Source organism: Myotis daubentonii, chromosome 4, assembly GCF_963259705.1.
Source record: "Myotis daubentonii chromosome 4, mMyoDau2.1, whole genome shotgun sequence".
In the NCBI taxonomy this organism is placed as follows: domain Eukaryota; kingdom Metazoa; phylum Chordata; class Mammalia; order Chiroptera; family Vespertilionidae; genus Myotis; species Myotis daubentonii.
This window is the reverse complement of record NC_081843.1, coordinates 56410136-56427217: the sequence shown is the minus strand read 5'-3', so window position 1 is coordinate 56427217 and position 17082 is coordinate 56410136. Positions and strand designations below refer to the sequence as shown.

General features: G+C 37.8%; 1 pseudogene; it reads right to left on the bottom strand.

Annotated features, from left to right (window-relative positions):
- Positions 1–7991: 7991 nt before the first annotated feature.
- LOC132233841 (dematin-like) lies at positions 7992–14543 on the bottom strand (annotated as a pseudogene).
- Between the last annotated feature and the right edge of the window lie 2539 nt (positions 14544–17082).

The following is a 17082-nucleotide window of genomic DNA, read 5'->3' as shown; positions in this document are numbered from 1 at the left end:
ATGGTCATTTCACTCAGCTTCCCTGATATAGGTACTTACATAAGTCAGTTGGAGAGCTTCTTTAATATTCCAGTGATTTTCACAGTAGTGGAAGAGTTTGGTCCTGGGTGCAGTGCAGCTGCTTACTCTCCGTATGACCTTGGAAACACATCACTTCACCCTTTTCAGGACTTGCTTTGTACGCTGTATAATGAAGTGCTTGGATTAGTGATCTCTAAGGACTTCTTTTTCCCTCTAAAATGAGAATAGTAGATATTGTTACCAGTGATTGTCAACATATGCATCCCTAGGATCAATTTCTTCAGTAGAGTTAAAAAAGCTTATTTTCTGTGGAAAAAAGCCAAGGTAAAGATTCTGTATAATTTGCTATGTTTCCCCTGTTAGTTTTAGACTCTGATAGGAAGTCTCTTCATATAATACAATCTTTACCTAAAATATACCATGGATGGGATGACTCATCTAATTTTAAAATTAGATTTTAATGGTATTTGAATCAGATCCTCTGAGTTTTAGCTTGAAATTGAAGGCTTAGTGCTCATTATTGTTTTTGAGTGGTTTACTAACTTTGGATGTAAGACCTTTATGCTCTGTCTATATGAGGAAAGTATTTTACAACATAGTGAACCACTATATGATTTATCTCTCAATTAAAAATATTTTTTTCTAGTTATCTCAGAATAAGTTTACTTTGACAAACAATGATTGAATTACTGGCATGGTAGTGGAAGATCTATATATATAAAAGCCTAAGCGAACATCACAACTGAACAGATGACTGAACAGGCTGCATGCTGTGACCAGGCCGGCAGGGGAGTTAGTGAGGGGTGACCAAATGACCGAACAGCAGGCTGTGTGGGATGGCCAGGCCAGCAGGGGGGTTAGTGAGGGGTGACCAAATGACCAAACAGCAGGCTGCGTGGGGTGACCAGGCCGGCAGGGGGGTTAGTGAGGAGTGACCAAACGACCAAACAGCAGGCTGCATGGGTCAACCAGGCTGGCAGGGGGGCGGTGGTTGGGGGCGACCAGGCTGGCAGGGCAGGGCAGTGAGGGGCAACCAGGCCAGCGGGGGAGGGGGGGCAGTTAGGGGCAACCAGGCAGGCAGGCAGGCAGGCAGGCTGGTGAGCAGTTAGGAGCCCGTGGTCCTGGATTGTGAGAGGGATGTCTGACTGCCGGCAGTCGGACTGGCAGTCGGACATCCCCCGAGAGGTCCCGGATTGGAGAGGGTGCAGGCTGGCCTGAGGGCCCCCCCTCCCCCGCACAAATTTCATGCACCAGGCCTCTAGTAATGATAAAAAATAAAAATAATTGCTGTATATGCAGTAGTTAACTTCAACAGTCTACTTACTGAATATACCTTTTCAATATCCAACTCCTTTTTTTCAATGTACCCATGTGTTAAATTCACGATAATTTTTAGTTCCTTGATTCTTCAGTTTTCTACTTCTCTCTCTTGCCTTTAATTTTTTCTACCTTTAAGCCTGAAAACATGAAACCTCAGTTCAATCACTCTTTGTATTAACCCCAATAGCTTTGTCTCCATGTCTTTCTTTATACCTGAACTTTAAGGTCCAATTGTCAATGTGGATTTGCTACTAAAGGAAATCACATAACTATGGAAGGATGGGAGAGAGCAGTCTCATAGTTTCCAGCTTCAGCTTGGTACTTAAATCTTCCTGGAAATCCTTTAAGCTTTTCATCAGTTTCTCTCCCATATATTATTATTCTAAGCTCCCACAACTCTTCTTAAGTTTCCTTATCTACTCCTAGTTGTTGATTCCCAGAAGATGACAGTGCCTTGGAATTCATAGAGAAAACAGATGGGACTAGGAGGACTCTAGTTTCTAGCCTTTCACCTGCAACATATCCAGTCTTGCCTTTTATTCTGTCTTTCCAGAAGAAGCAGTCATTTTTTTTTTCCTGTTAATAAAAATCCTCCTACTTTGCCATGGATCCTGTTGTCCCCATTTCCTCAGACTTCAATCCATCAGGTATCATTGCTGAATCTTGTAACTTCAACATTTCTTTCTATACTGATCCCTTTAAACAAATTTTCACCCTCTAACCTAAAACATTTAAAACACCCAACACGTGCTTAAATTTTGTATATTTTTTAAACAGCACCCTATGTTATTCTGTCCATTAACAATAAGCTTCTTGAAAGAATATCCCTCATTGCTTACTCATGCCACGTGCACATAGATCATTGTACTTTGTAAAATTCCAGTTCCCTGGAAATTAAGGAAAATACTTTGCCAAAATTGCCAAAATTTCTAAATGCTAAATTGAATGAGCAATTTATGGTTCTTCTATAATTAATTTCTGAGTAGTATTGGATAATAGAGTTGACTCATTTTCTTACCATTGAAATGCTTTCATCTCTTGACTTCATTGTTTTCTATCCACTTTTCTGAGCTATTATTTCTTTTTGGACCAATGGCCTCCACTATATCCTATGTTTTTGTGTTTTTCATGGTTTCATCTGAAGCCCTAATACCTTCTCAGAAATATATCAGTTGACCAAGGTGTAAACTCTACCAGGTTTTTTGTTACCTCTGTGTTACCATCAACTGCTTTATGGTCTCCTATACATTGGAAAGGAAAAGCTGGAAACTATATTTCTGAGAAGACCCGTGGCTAGCACAAGGAAATATAACAACTTGCTTCCATTCATCATAGCATATCTCCAACAGTTTAACATCACTGCTGTTGACCATCCAGTGACACCTCAATTTCAACTTGTACAAGACTAAACTCATAATTCCCATGCCTTAAATCAACTACTTTATCTTATCCCCTCAGTAAATGGCACTTCAGTTTCATTTGTTTTCATAACCCCCAAATTGGAAGTTATCCTATATTATTCCAACCCTCCTCATTCCTACTGTTAACTAATCCTGTCAATTCCTAAAGGCATCTTCAATGAATTCTGTTAAATCCATACTCACAGACCCTATCTTAGCTGTCTTAGTTCTGTTTACCATAATTTTCAAGTATATTATTTTAAGGCTTATAATTAATGTTTCTGTCTCATATTTAGCTTTTGTAATTCTTAAGGATATGATTGTTCAAATGCTTGTGTGAAATCTTCAAGTTGTTCTTCATTAACTTCAAGATAGAATTTAAACTATCTTGGATGTGAGAAAATATATAAAAACCATAAATTTGTCTTATCCTTTCTTTCCGGTGTCATTCCCTACATCCAGCTCCTGTTTGGCCCACTCGTTAGTGCATCTTCTTTGAGTTTTCTGTGGATTTTCATTATGGTGACCTAACCCTCCCCTTTTATGACTCAAGAATTACTGTAAATATAATCTCCTCTCAAAAGCATTTTGATGGTCCTTAGCAGTCCACTCCCAACCACAACTGTTGAATTATTTTGTGCCCACCCTTCTCACACCTTGTTCTTATCTTTTAACATGTCACAAATTATGCAGTATCATAAATATAGCTTGATTTGGGGTTAACTTTCCTATCTAGTTTATGAGAATGTGAGTTCTTTGAAGACAAAGAATATACCTTTTTCTGAGTGCATAGAACCTACCAGATATAACCAATAAGAAATTAAAGACAGATAAGTGAATTAATTCAAGTGGCTTCCAAAATCCAACAAAAGTACATATTTATAAAAATATGAATTTATAAGGTGAGTGGGATTGGTCAACTCATGGACATAGAACTCTGATTTTTAACTGATATCTATCTTAAACTTAGAAATGACACAAACCTTCTCTAATCTCATGTAAGATAGTATGTACCCATATTAGAATGATGTGAGCAAGTTTGTTGACCATTCCTGAGTTCAATGGAAAAAGGTAACATGCAATGTCAGAATAGAATAATTTCTTTAGACAGGGAGTCAAGTTTCCCACAGAAGGAGTTAGGAAGACATTTATTTTTTTAGTATTTTCAGCCTGAAATGGCTTATTCAACTTATCTCCTGAATCTAGTTTCTGCAAATGATCACAACTGTTCTATAAAACTTGTCCATTCTGCAATCTTTTCTGTTCACTAACTTTATTCTGTCTCTTAATTGATCTTATTTGCCCGTTGGATTCAGTAGAGTTTTCTGCCACCAACTTTGACAATAAATATTATGGTTCTAAATCCCAGTTACATATTCTCAGGCTTCTTTTTGCAGTATCCCTTCCTTCGTTAATCTAGACCAGTGTTTCCCACTACAGTTGTATTCCAGAGAGCTTAAAAAACACAGGTTAACAGTTTCCAGCCAGACCAATTAGAGAAATTTCTGTGTGTAGGTTCAAGCATGGACATTTAAAAATGGCCACGCATGAGTGTTATTGACGTGGACCCTGTGGCTTAACACAGTGACACTTCTATGTTCTAAAAACAGAATAAAAGCCACTATCCCCTTTTCTTCAGAATAGGGAGCAGAAAAGAGTTTGTAACTCAGTGTAGAGGTATAGGTTTGATTTAGGCAATGTCTACTAAATAAATTTGCAGAGAAGACAGAGAAAAATAGGTTTTAGAATGGCATAATAAATAATTCACAAAAATTACACAATCATTGATTCAATTTAACTGTGTTCTAGGATAAACCAGATTCCTAAAATCTCACCTAAAACTTTTGTTTTGGAAACAAAGCTTTCTAATAATAAGACATAAGCTTTTTATTCATTTATCTCCTGATTACATCAAGTAGAGTATACTGCCAAGATTTTGTTTCCAGAGGTTCAATTGATTTTTTTTATTTCAAATTTTAAGTTTTATCTAATTAAACTTCAATCTTTTATTATTTGGCATCTTGTGTGTTTTTTGTTTTTTTGCTTTTTTGGTACAAAATTGTTAAAAGGTATTAGGAACATATACCCAATGGTTTCCATTAATGGTATCAGTACAATAAAAAATTTTTTCCAACCTTTTTTGTTTCTGGGAGCTCTGAAAGCCAAGAAGCTAAATCTCGGAACACATTGTTTTTATTTGCAGGACAAAAATGAAATAGGTTTACTTTGAAATTAGAAAGTGATAATCCTATTTCCTATAGTTGTTAACAGTGAGTCACTGTTTACAATTGGATTATCAACTGAACCAAGGGCTGTGTACCATGTGCAGTGGAAATTGAAAAAGCCTGTATGACTAGCTGCCATTGATTTTATGTTACTGCACAATGGTAAATGTGCCATCTCCTTAACACTACACTCTATAGCTCTATTAAAGTGAACTTTCATGATTAGAAGCAAATTATTTGGTGAGGAAAAAAGTAAAAATAGAATTATTAATGAGACTGACAACTTTTGGGGGCCTCAATAATAATTTTCTTTTCAGTTAACATTTTACAAAAATGTGTACCTGTTATTGAAGTCATCATGTCATACTGGGAGATGCCGGTTCTTTTTATATTGTTTTCATCACTGGATAACATGTGAAGCCTGAGTTCATCTCCTGGCTTAAGATGTTGTCTTTAGTCTTCTTATATAACAATGTATTACTTAGGTACTGCAGAGCAACACAATAGTGTGTGTATAAAATGGCATCAGTACAATAAATATTTTCTTTCTAACATATATGTAGAAAGAGAGAGATTTTTTCTTTAATCCTCACCCGAGGATATGTTTCTTGATTTTGAGAGAGATAGAGAGGAGAGAGAGAGAGAGAGAGAGAGAGAGAGAGAGAGAGAGAGAGAGAGAAAGAGAGAGAGAGAGAGAAAGAAAGAAAGAAAGAAAGAAAGAAAGAAAGAAAGAAAGAAAGAGAAAGAAAGAAAGAAAGAAAGAAAGAAAGAAGAAAGAAAGAAAGAAAGAAAGAAAGAAAGAAAGAAAGAAAGAAAGAAAGAAAGAAAGAAAGAAAGAAAGAAAGAAAGATGTGAGAGAGAAACATTGATCAGTTGCCTCCCATAGGTGTCTGGACTGGGGATGGTACCACAACCTAGGTGTGTGCCCTGACTGGGGAGTGAACCAGCAACCTGTTTTTGATGTATGGGAGGACACTGCAACCAACTGAGCAACCCAGCTGGGGCAAGGAAGAGAGATTTATTATAAGGAATTGAGGAATTGGCACACATGGTTATAGAGGCTGACAAGCCCCAAAATCTTCAGGGTGATTTAGCAAGCTGGAGAACCAAGAGGGCTGATGGTATAATTCCAGTGTGAAGGCCAGCAGGCTCAAGACCCAGAAAGAGTCAATGTTTCAGTTCAAGTTTGAAGGCAGGAAAAAGCTACACTTATCATTTTTGCTTATCTGAGTATCATAGGTACTTGGATACCTCTCTTCCTCCCTCCCTTCTTCACTCCCACTTTTTTTCTTTGTCTGTGTACATACACACATGCACTTTAAATCCACTTTTTTTTCTTGTTTCACTTTTACTTACATATTGGCAATAGTAGACTATTCATGTAAATATATATATCTATAAGAGGGGGAACCCAGCCGAAACCGGTTTGGCTCAGTGGATAGAGCGTCGGCTTGCGGACTGAAAGGTCCCAGGTTCGATTCCGGTCAAGGGCATGTACCTGGGTTGCGGGCATATCCCCAGTAGGAGATGTGCAGGAGGCAGCTGATCGATGTTTCTCTCTCATCGATGTTTCTAACTCTCTATCTCTCTCCCTTCCTCTCTGTAAAAAATCAATAAAATATATTTAAAAAAAAGAAAAAAAAGAGGGGGAACCCAATACAATCTTGAATTCCAAGCAGCATTCCTCCTCAGCATTATCCTATCTAATAATAGCCAAACATGGTAATTGACCATACCTTTGCTACACCTCCCATTGGCTAATCAGGAAGATATGCAAATTAACCACCAACAAAGATGGCAGTTAATTTGCATACAGAGGCAAAGCAGCGGAGCGAAGACTGAAGTCGGTTCCAGACAGGGCCGCGAATGCTTGGAGGCAGCGCCGGCCGGGGCCGCAAACGCTTGGAGGCAGCGCCGGCCGGGGCCGCAAACGCTTGGAGGCAGCGCCGGCCAGGGCCGCGAAGGCTGAAGGCAGCTCCGGCTGGAGCGAAGGCCTGGGTCCTGGGTGCCAGAGGAAAACCTGTGCTGGCAGCCAAGGGAAGGGAAGGCCAGCACATGAATCTTTTCGTGCAACAGGCCTCTAGTCATATATATAATGGAAAGGGTCTGGGCAGGAACAAACTCCCCCCCGCCACCACCAATATATATATATATATATATATATATAAAATTATATACACATATGTATTTGTAGAAAAAAAGGTAAGGCAGAGATAGGTGAGGAGAGCAGGGATACACCCCAATATATTATATTCTTGAAGTGGTTCTCAACCTTCCTAATGCTGTGACCCTTTAATGCAGTTCCTTATGTTGTGGTGACACCCAATCATAAAATTATTTTTGTTGCTACTTCATAACTGTAATTTTGCTACTGTTATGAATCATAATGTAAATATCTGATATGCAGGATGTATTTTCATAGTTCGCGACCCACAGGTTGAGAACCGCTGATTAGAGTGTGTTGTGGGGAATGCATGGGTGTGGGCAGAACTTGGTAGCCTGGACACTCAGAAATGTCCTCGGTAGCTTGGCCTCTTGATTCCATTCAAGGGAACCTAAAGGCCTGTGTTCTGCCCAGGACCTGGGTTGGTGCTAGAAAGTAAAATTCGAGGTGATTTTGCCTAGAGGGTGATGGTGGGCTGGGTTTTTTATAGGTGGCCTCTGCACTCTAAACCAAGGCTTCTGGGGGATCCACAGGCCTGGAGCAAGATGCTTTGAAGCTTGTGAGTTGCAAGTAGAAACAGGATGAGCTAGAGGCAAGCATGGCTTCCATGCTGGGGCCTGAGCTAGAGCCTGTTCCTGCTAGATTATGAGAAGCAGGAGGCTCGGTGGCAGGGGAAGCTGCCAAATCTGAGGCGAGGAGGTGTGCTTGAGTGCACACAGGGTCCCAGAGCTTCCCTTGCCTGCCTGGCAGTTTCCCACTCTCACCTACTCATTGTTCCAGAGAGCTGACAGGCCTGACCACTAAGTGCCATGTTCATTTCTTCTCATTCTCTTCTAGGGACCTTCCTGTGAGGGTGAGGGGCTAGGAGAGAACACAAACATTAACTCTGTGTGTGCTGGAGTCTTGACTGGGCTGGTCCTGTGCAGTGAGGACCAGGGATGACCGAATGAGCCAACCCCACCTATGCTCCACCTCCCTGCTCCCCCAAGAGATGATCAGTCTCAGCTGGCCAGGGGAAGAGATTCTTTGGAGAAAGTGACCCCAGCTCCACTGGTGGTTAGTTATGAAGAGTGTAATTAGAAGAGAAGTCTTTTTCTTGAGTTTGCTTTGCCTCCACAGAGCCAGCTTGTTAAACTTTTCAGGAGACATGAAAAATAACCTTGAGTTCTCTGCTGACAGATACCTCTAAAGCCTCATCAGATCCACACCGGAGACAACTTGGTTCACCCCTTGTTGGTCACAACCAGCGTTTCATAGGGATAGATATTCAGGCCTTTGCTTCTAGTCTCACTCCTGAGGGGCTGAAGTCTGTGGATTGTAATTGGTTTCTGCTGCAGGTGCAGAGAAGACAGACGTCCTGGGTTTAAGGAGGCATGAGAGTGTGTCTGGACAGGTAGGGAGCAGGTTTTCCTCCAGAGAAGCAATGATGTTTCCATCTCTTCTTTCAAGGTTCAAAGTTGAAAGTCACCTTACTGAGTTCCTGTCTCTGACACTCCAATGAGAGTCTTCATCTCCTCTCTGGAATCATTGTTTCCTCCTCTTCTTCCTCTGCCTCCCTCTGAGATGCCTTCTGCTTCCTCCATTCTGTTTCTGCAATGGCCAGCAATGGGGGGCATGGCCAGTAGTTACTTTCAGTCTTGGTTGGTTTTTTGGGTCAGGGGGTGAGGCTGTTGGGAACTTGGATGACTCCATGATGAGGTCCTCAATGAAATGCCTGCTCAGAGGGCTGCCTCCCATGGACTTTCTGTTGTGGATGGATGGCTTCTTGTAGATGTTGGAATTTGGGCATGACATTTCAGGATGGTGGAAACGGGGCAGGCTGGTCCAGCGGGTCCAACTGGCTTTTAGGGCTGAAGCCTGGGAGATGGTTCCAGGGGACCATGTGTTCCAGGAGGAAATAGGTAAAATGAGGTTTGTAGATCATGGGGTCAGGCACTCTATGTCCAGGATGGCCTTGACCTTGGGGATGATGCCCAAGTCCTTATAGCCCAACACCTAATTCCATGGAGTTCATGTGCTAGCTCTATTTTTCAACTGACATTAGAATTAATGCATACATAATATTTTTAAACATAACTTTTTTTATCTGTACATCATGTATTAGTAAAATGAGCTGGGTTACCACCAGAAAAGTTTGAGAGAAATTACAGCTTGTGAAAATTATTTTTAATGGTATATAATACCAGCCATGATTTGAAAAGTTTAAAAGCTACTATTTTTTTTTAAAATGATTAATTTTGCACATGCCTATAAAGTAGGCTATATTTGAGGTTTTGTAAACTAGATACTACACAGTAAGAACAATGGGTTGTAAATTAGGTTGCATAATTTTAACATTGTTATACTGGTAGTTTAGGCCTAAATATATGAACATTTATGTAGTTAATAAAATTGTAACATAATATATGATATTAATGAATATATTATGTGAGTTAGAAAAACTTACATACCAAACTTAGAAATTTAAAGGATGGTATATAGATGTGAGTAGAAATAGATATGTAAACAGTTTTCCCTAAAACTCAGTTGCTAGTCTTGAGCAATTCTAAAGGTTTATATTCCATTGGGTAAAATCTGTGAATAATCTGAATTTGACTGCTTAGATTAATCAGTGATTTCATATTTTTAAGATACTTTGTATTTTTTTTGCCTTAATCTCTGAGATGAAGCTGTTTATTATATTACCTTCCCTCCACAATTTCCACTTATTTGAATACTTTTTAAAGTTGTCACATAGTGGTAGCAGAGCAAAATAATAGGTCATAAAATCAAGAGAATAACTGCCAAAGGACCAATATAAGCAGATTTAAGTACGGTAATTAGCAGTATTAAAGAATGTTAAGCATGGATGTATTTTTCTAGGAAAGCTATAGCTAAAAAAAAAAAAAAAATCACTTAGGCAGCTGAATTGGCAAAGAGATAACTTGCAGACTGCTGACTCAGTATTGCATTACTTCATAGTTGTTTACTCTGAACATAAGGGCTAACAGGGCTCCTTCAGTTTTTGCTCATGAAGACAAAGGGAAAACCTTCTGTTTAAGTAGGATGTGCCTTATAGAAGTATCTTATTAAAATGACATTCTCCCTGTGGGCATATGTATTAAGAACCAGTTCACCCAGCCTAAAATCAATTACTCTGCCTATGGCAATGAGAGTCTGAGTTAAACACAATTCTCAGAGGTAGTTAGCATTCCATTGAAGGTTATTGCTTCCATCTAAGAGAGGAGTTAACCAATTTAATCAATTCTCTGAGTGTTAAACCTCAGATAGTAAACAACTTAGATTATAAATAGTGCAATTATTAAGTATAACAATTAAGACTCTGTGTTTTAACTAGATAATTCACAGAGTAATCAATGGTTAGCCACAGCGTTCTAGTTGTTTAATACTCACTTGAATTTTTATTGAGAAGTATTAAATGATTTAGCATGGAATTTAAAATACAATTAGAAATCTTACCTGTAAGCAGCTACTGTCTTTTTATAGTTATAACCCATTAAAAGATCTGGCCAGTGTATTCATATAAGAAAATGAAATAGATTACGGATATAAGAAAGTAAGATGTTTAGAATTAAAAATTGGCTTTTAAAAGCATCAACTTTTAGTAATAAAATAGGAGAGAGCTTCAGAATTCTCTTACATCGGTAATAAGTGAGAAGCTACTTTCTTAATCCTGAACAGCATTTACTTAGGTATTTGGAGCAGCTTATGGAAAAAATGGTCTTAAAAAACTATTTTAAAAATGTGTGCATCTTATAGTTTAGAGAAAGAAGATATTTATTTGGAAAAGCATTATTTGAGAAAAAATAATTGAGGAATAATGGTGGATTTGTTAATGAATGGTATGGAGATAGGAGGCTCACCTCTTGGAAAGAAAATTTGATTCCTACATTACAAAGCACAAATTGGTTAAGGAGTTAAATGTAAAAAACATTTTATAATACTAGAGGAAAATATGTGTAAATTGTGTAACCATTGACAATAATAAGTAATTTAAAAACATTATCAAAAGCTAAAAATCTTTTTAAAGCTCTCTAGCAAAATTTACAACAAGAAATTAAGAAAAATGCATGTATTGGGGAAATTTTTTGAAAAAAAATATGGCTAACAAAGCATTTTCTTAATTTATAATGAAATGTCACAAGTAGGAAATACAAGTAAAATCTTTATGTCAAAGAAATAAAAAGGTATTTCATATATGCAAAATAATAACCACTAATAGTAAAAATGAAAATGTTCAAAATCACTAGCAAAGTAAAAACATACATTATAAAACTATGTAATGTACATCATTTTTTACAAAGGCCAAAAAGTTTGATAATACGCCATGTTATCAGATATATGGGAGAAATATATTCTCATACACAGCTTGTGGGTATGCATCAATACCCTTAAAAACATTTACTTCTTTGGGTATTGAAATTTTGCATTCAGAATTTATTGTAAAGATACAAGTAAATCAATGCTAAAGATAGATGCATGTACAAAAAGATGTTATTCTAAGTCCAAAATGTTAAGTTCTGAGAGAGGAGGTAATTAGTCTGTTTTATGTAATGTATCTAGAAAATACTAAATATTTGTTTTTGTTATACTTGTTCAATAATAATTAAAGGCAATCTAAATATGCAACAATATAGGAATTGTTACATAAGTTGGGATACAGCCAATTTATAAAATTTATGTAGTTCTTTAATGGAAAGATGAAGAGAAGTGTGGTATGTAAGGACTTTTATGGTATACTAAATATATATATATATATATATATATATATATATATATATATATATGCAATTTTAAAAGTGAGTAGCATGATGCTCAGTATGATCTCATTTTATAAAAAAATCTTTTATTATTTTTTTTAATCCTCACTACAGAGCGTGGGAGAGGGAAAGACAGAGAGAAATATCAATGTGAGAGAAACACATTGATTGCTTGCCTTCTGCATGAACCCTGACTAGGGCCTGGGCTGGAGAGGAACCTACAACCAAGGTACGTGCCCTTGACCAGAATCAAGCCCTGCAGTCCATAGGCCAAAGCTCTATCCACTGAGCAAAACTGTCTAGGGCTATAAACATTTCATTTAAAGTGACACACATTAAAATGTTAACTATGGTGAGAGATCATGCAATATTTAATACTAGTGGCCCAGTGCATGGATTTGTGCACATTGAAAGGAAATATTAGAAGAAATATTTTAATATTTTAATATGATATAAAAACAAGAAAAACATGATGTAAACATTGTGCCAATAGTTGGTCTTTGGGACATATTCTGTTGACAATGCTGCTTTCTTTCAGCTTTAGAATGTCAACAAAACAACCAAATTCATGATCAATAATGACAGATCAAAACACACGCATGTGATTGGCACCTGCAAGAGCTTTATATGTATTGCGCATGCGTGAATCAATGTTTATATTTAAATTACCAGTGTGTGTCATATGTACTGGCTGGTTGGTCGGATGGTCAGATGGACGGAGGGTCAATTACTTAGCCTTTTATATATGTATATACTAGAGTCCTGGTGCATGGAAATTTATGCACTGGTGGGGGGTGCCTCAGCTTGGCCTTCCCCCTCTCACAGTCTGGGAACACTCAGGGGGTGTCCTACTGATGGCTTAAGTCGAAGTCAGGCCTCCCTCTGCAGGAGGCGACTGGGCTGATCAGGGGAAAGTGCCACCCCATTACCCCACTGCTGCTGCCACTGCCGGCTGCAACAGCTGCGAGGCCTGAGCCCTGGGCCGCACAGCTGCCTGAGCCCTGGGCCTCATAGCCACTGTGGCTTTGTCTGGATGGACGTCCGGGTGGACATCCAGAAGACGTCAACCCTAATTAGCATATTACCCTTTTATTAGTACAGTGGGGCCTTGACTCACGAGTGTCCCGACTAACGAGTTTTTCGAGATATGAGCCATCTCTCGGCCGATTTTTTGCTTTGAGTTGCGAGCTAAAATTCGGGTTATGAGCCAGCTTCAGATACCCCACCGCTAGTTGGCGCAGCTAACGTCACAGTGAACGCCACAACATCAGCCCAGCATCATGGGTCTCACTCATTCACTGTTGATTTGACATACGAGTAATTTGAGTTACGAGCTCCGTCACGGAACGAATTAAACTCATAAGTCAAGGCCCCACTGTATAGATATAGATATTTTCCAATGTTATGCTATGTATTACTTGTCAAATAAAATAATAAAATAAATTAGTAAAAAAATGCATGTTATTTATTCTCCACAGCTTACAGAGCACATTTCATTCTCATTAATATGGCTAAAGGCTTCTCTGATCTTATTCCTATTGCCTTTTGGATTTTATTTATGCATCCTTCATTCCAGGCAAACTTCTCCTGACTTATGTACAAAGATAACTTAATTTTATTAAGTCTATTTCAATATTGCTCCCACTATTCTCTTTTTCTGAAAAGGCTTTATCATTTATTTCTGTTGAAATTTATTCATTTGTCCAAGACATGTCTCAATAATGCCTTCAACTTTTGAAAACATAAAAACCAAAAATTATCACTCTGACAGTTATTTTCTATTTTTCTTATGGCATTTGATTCTGTATATATTATATTTGTATTTTTCTAAATATATAATTTCTACTCATAGAATAAGTTTTTTTATGATATGGGCTAGTGCTTATTTATCATTTTACACAATATAATGCATAGCAAAACATCTTGAATAGAGCTGAGGATTTTTTGAATTGCTGAGCTGAGATGCTTTCAGAAAAAGCTCAATACATATTTACTTATATATTAGAAAAAAAGGAGGAGAAGATAGTGTTTATAAAATAATAAAATTTTGAGGGGACATTTCAAAGTATTTTGCAAGGTTTTATTTCACTTGCCAAATAGAGTATACATAGATATTTTTAAATTTAACTAATGAAAGTAAAGAGCATTGGAACAAGGGATATTTTTTAACAAGGGATTTTTTTAAACCAGTCTTTTATTCATTCTGTGCTATTGTTTAGTTTCATTTTATAGTAATTAATATATGTCAGGGATCTTATCAGCTCACACATACAGGAGTCCGAGCAAAAGTAATTTTGAATCTGACCTGAGATACTTAGAACTGATATATGTCCACAGAAGTTTTTGTGATTTTCTTTAATATCTGAACTATTACAGAAACTAATATCTGAAATCTTTTCAAGTTGATCCATTTGAGAATTTAATGCCAGAAAGTTTAGATAAGCATCTTAGGAATTATGACTATGTTTTTTCAAATGTGGCAGGTGTGCAGCACTTTATTTTGGCTTTCGTACAGAATCCTAATCCATGCAGGAAATATGCCACTTTATCTGTCTCAGTCATTAGTTCTACTGTCACCACTAAGTTGGGAGATCCAAATGCAATCACGGATAGCACACACCTGTTTAATACTGTTCTTAACAGCTCTTGTCATGGTGGTCATTTAAAAATAGGTGGTTCTAAATGCATCCTTATTTCCTGGGCTAGGCATTGCTGGTTTGGCAGATTTCGCCACTGAGGCACTTGTAAACATTGCATCTGTACCCGTTGAGTCCTTCCACTCTCTTTTAACACTCAGTCATTCTGCTCTGAGTTCCCCATTGCCTCAGCTGGGCTCTCAGAGCACTCTGAACCTACAGTGCTCAGAGGCTCCAGCACTGGCTGTGTTTATGTCCATTTCTTCTAAGAATGGCCAAGTAGATATGTGTTTGACTTGAGTTTACAAAGGAGGCAAAGCAAAACAGCCTGCTTCCTGGTTAAAAGGAGGGGAATCTCACAATGACTTGCCCCAACTCCCCGAGCTGGGGATAAACAGAGCAGATCTCATTATAGTTCTTGAAACGTTGCTTCAACTGTCCTCAGGTATGAACAAGAGAGTAAACTACAGCCTACTTATGGGCTGAGCACAGCTGTCCTATAGAGGTCAGGCCTTTTCTATTGTTACAACAACAATAACAGCAACCATCTCCACACACAAAAATGGGTATTTCCTATTTCCTTCTTATACTCATAATGCATGCCTACTTTGGGTTGCACGTGTGCCTAGGGAACACCACTAACATGCTTTCAGCCCATTTTTGATGTTATTATGTATTATGTGCAATGTCGCAGATGTGATCACACATATTTAAAAATAAAGTTGTATTGTATTGTAATTTGCCATTTTCTTTGTTTTCAATTTTAAGCATTTAAGCAGTTTAGGAAAATGTTTCAGCATTTCATTTGTGTGTTTTTTTCTTTTTTTTCAGATTAAGACAATGTGTGCCCGTAGCATTCATTGTTTATGAAAATGGTGTTTTTCTCTTTCAGACCCCAGTTTCCACACATTATTAAAGAGCTGAATTCTAAATCAAAGATTGTGGAGATGTGCAACCTGAATAAAACATTTCCAGAAGAGCCTGAGTAATGGTCCTGCATAAAGGGAACTGTAATGTTCTTGAATTGTAATTGGGGAAAATTCAAGTGTATGCACTCAGGAGCACATGTACTACGAAGAGGTGAGTTATTATCATTCTTAGTGCTATTTAACATTTATGGGGCCCCAATAGTATTTTTAGTTCTAAAGAGAACACAAGTGACCTGGTAAGTGATCTTCCATCTAAATTACCCATGTGAGACTCTCCTGTATTCCTTCTCTGTGCAGAGAGTGGCTGCATAGATAAACAACCCCAGAGTAGGTGGACTATTAATGCAGCAGTAAAATCTAACTCACAGTAAGTTAAAATAATTAGTTCAGACAAATATGGTCTTTGGAAATATTACTCGGCACTATTTTCTCTTATCTGATTTCTCTGTGACTGGAAATTAGAGAGCACAATCACTGGACTCATTCAGAAGTAAGCCAACGCATTTGTGCTCATACAAAGTTACTGAGAAATTGAAGAATGAAATAAAAAAGTAGATTGAGGAGGACTAACAATTAGAGTCAAACTCTGATCTCAAGGATTTAATGCTGCACAGATAAGTAATGGAATGTCTTTTCTTCTTTGTCTCATATCAACAATGTAGAATCAACAGTGATGGCTACTTTTGAGAAACTATCTCTAATACTTAATTCTTTTTTTAAAAAATATTTTTTTATTGATTTCAGAGAGGAAGGAAGAGGGAGAGAGAGAGAGATAGAAACATCAATAATGAGAGAGAATCATTGACTGGCTGCCTCCTGCACAACCCCCACTGGGGATCAAGCCCGCAACCCAGGAATGTGCCCTTGACTGGGACCCTTCAGTCCACAGGCCGATGCTCTATCCACCGAGCCAAACTGGCTAGGGCTCTAATACTTAATTCTTAAAAGCACAATAGAAACATTTCTGAAGTAATGCTTATTATATTCCAGGGGCAATTAAAAATAAGAGAGCATAATTCTTTGATAATTACATAATAGATGGAATTGGGAAAGGCAGATATGAGTCATGATAGAATCTATAAGGATAAATACATGATTCTATGTGTAAATTTCTGTTGCAGGTACTTTATATGCACACATGTTAAAAATGGTCCCACCACCTAAGAAGAAACTAAAGATCCAGCAATAATTATGATACAGGGGACACTCTGAATTCTAAACCAAGAAGTATAGACTTTATTCTGTAAGCATTGGAGGAAGCTGTTGAAAATTTTGAGCAGGTGAGTGACATGTCTTGAATTGCGTTTTATGAAGATTAACCTGATGGCATTTTCAGGATTGATTAGCGTGAAGCCTGTATTGTGACAGAACAGATTGTGGTAATGCAAGTCTGAAATATGGTGGTGGCAATGAGAATAGAAAGGAAGAAATTGATTTGAAAGATTCATGACAGTGGAACTACGGGACTTGATTATTAAATATGGGACCCAAAGTGGGGAGGCATCAGAGATGCCTCCAGACACTTTCAGCCCGGATGAGAAACCAAGTATGGAAGAGAAAGAATGTCCTGTCAGTGGTTTATTATTATTTTCTGGATGTGGTGAATCGTGTAATCGATTGTATTCTG